Raw genomic sequence first — 2615 nt, 5'->3', positions numbered from 1 at the left:
GACAAAACATTAAAGTGCATTGTAAGATGCAAGGTCTTCTGAAGACAAAGTGAAATACTTTGTTAGGATCCTGATTTTCTGTTCTGTGGCACTACAAAATCGTCTGAGAAATGTATGTATAGTTTGTGTGTTTCTTAATGAAAAAATTTTCTTGGATGATCCAAGAAATTTTCTTGCATCAAATTTTCTTGGATGCCAATAATAACCATTTACGTAGTCCTTATTTAAAACTTGAACAGAATGGTGGAAATCAAACTTTCTTCTTCGTTGTTTGATAAATATTTAGCAACGTCAGTTACTGGTGAATGTTTTTGTTTTTCATTTGATAATACATTAACACTTTGCACATAGAGTTGTTCCTATAGAATTCTGAAATTTGATAAATAATTTTGAATTTAGGACATGTGTTTAAGAACTACCGAGTGAGGAATTCCCTACAGTGAACTTTATTTTCCTTCATTCCCATCCTGCCCCAATTTAAAGCAAATTAGGAATGCATGTCTTTTAAGTAACACAAATGTTTTTGTAGTTCATATATGAAAGTATATCTAAGTATTTTGTGAACCATAGTTTGAGCTATGAAGTTTTTTACCCTGCTGTGTTGCTGTTTTCCTTAAACTGGATTAAGGGCAGCTGTGAGAACAGGGGCTTAGAAGGATGCTGATCAGCAGAGACAGTGACTATTACAGGCAGTCTGAGAGAGATCTATGCTTGTTTTAGTGTTTCAGCTCACATTTTTAGAGACAACAAATATGTCACTGTTCATTCCTTTCCGTTGTCCTGACCTGGATAAAGACATGAGTACTATTATCCCTGGTGGTAGGGATGGCTGAGTACAGTGTTCCGAATGTCATCAAGGACCGTGGGGATGGCACCGTCATTGCAAATGGCAGAAGTCACATGTGTGTAGCAAGCTTTGTGTTGGAAACTGCTGTTGACGTGAATTGGTTCTCTATCTTACGCTGGCTACTTTGGGTCTTCGGTATTATAGGAAATCATCTTAAAATCTAAGATTTTCAGTGTGTCCAAGAGAATAGCAAAGTGGGTTATCATAAATGTGTTTTCTCTATTTTTATCTGTTTGGGATAATCTGAGAAAAACAAGTATCTATTTAAAAATGCAATAGTTTGGGGTGCCTGGATGGCTCAGAGTTAAGCCTCTGCCTTTGGCTTGGGTCATGATCTCAGAGTCCTGTGATTGAGCCCCACATTAGGATCTTTGCTCAGCGGGGAGCCTGTTTCCCCCTCTTTCTCTGCCTGCCTCTCTGCCTACTTGTGATCTCTCTCTCTCTCTGTCAAATAAATAAATAAATAAAATCTTTAAAAAAATAAAAATGAAATAGTTTAATATTAAAATAAAAAGTATATATCTCTTCCCTTCTGCGGCCATTGCTGAGGCTCCTGTGGCCGAGATGAAGTTCAATCCCTTCGTGACTTCCGACCGGAGCAAGAACCGGAAGCGGCACTTCAACGCGCCGTCCCACATTCGCAGGAAGATCATGTCCTCCCCTCTTTCCAAGGAGCTGAGGCAGAAGTACAACGTGTGCTCCATGCCCATCTGGAAGGATGATGAAGTGCAGGTTGTGTGAGGACACTACAAAGGTCAGCAGATTGGCAAGGTCGTCCAGGTCTACAGGAAGAAGTACGTCATCTACATTGAACGAGTGCAGCGAGAGAAGGCGAATGGCACAACCGTCCATGTGGGCATCCACCCTAGCAAGGTGGTTATCACTAGACTAAAACTGGACAAAGACCGCAAAAAGATCCTTGAATGGAAAGCCAAATCTCGCCAAGTAGGAAAGGAAAAGGGCAAATACAAGGAAGAAACAATTGAGAAGATGCAGGAGTAAAGTAGTCTATGTGACTTGAAATAAAAACTGTTAAAATAAAAAAAAAAAGTATAGTCACAGAATTCACATATCATCTTGCAGCTTTAATGTTGTTGTACTATATCATGTTCAAATTGTGACTTGACTGGAACATAGTGTAAACACTATGTTCCAGTCAAGTCACAATTTGAACATGATATAACCATGTTAAAAATATATTAACATTACGTGTGAATAGATGATCTATGTTGGTTAATAAAAGAAAAGATTAGGAAAACGAGAGACCACTGGGAAATGTTTTAGAATTTACAAATTAGAAATTTTCATCCTTATATTCCTAATGCCAACTCTGCTGTTCTGAGTTAACAGCCAGGTCAATATTGACACATTACAGAACAATGTGCTTCAAAAACATACATATTCACAGGTTATTTTGAGGAACACAGGAGACTAGGGGGTGGGGGTTTGATGTGATGGACCGGTTATAGGGGCTGAGTGCTCATTTGCATGTATACAGTAGGGAATGCTTACAGAAGATTTAAGGAGACAAAATCAGTGGTTTGGTACTCAGGTCAGCAGCTCTGAGGAGAGGTTAGGGCCCATATAAGTATTGATTTGGCAGAGGTGTTATTAAGATCACAGGGATGACTCAGCTTGCCTGGCACAGGAGGACAGAAAATGCAAGACTGACTTAGATGTTTAACAACAGTTCATGATACACAAGTGTCATTAATTCTCATAGGGACTATAGGGTCTCCTAACTGATCCCTCCACTCCCAGGTTCACC

General features: G+C 39.2%; 1 pseudogene; it reads left to right on the top strand.

Moving 5' to 3' along the window:
* The first annotated feature begins 1392 nt into the window (after positions 1-1392).
* LOC111145097 lies at positions 1393-1851 on the top strand (annotated as a pseudogene).
* Positions 1852-2615: the final 764 nt, after the last annotated feature.

This window comes from Enhydra lutris, unplaced genomic scaffold (genome assembly GCF_002288905.1).
Source record: "Enhydra lutris kenyoni isolate GAN:26980312 unplaced genomic scaffold, ASM228890v2 scaffoldscaffold12, whole genome shotgun sequence".
Taxonomy (NCBI): domain Eukaryota; kingdom Metazoa; phylum Chordata; class Mammalia; order Carnivora; family Mustelidae; genus Enhydra; species Enhydra lutris.
This window is presented reverse-complemented; position numbering and strand designations above follow the sequence as displayed.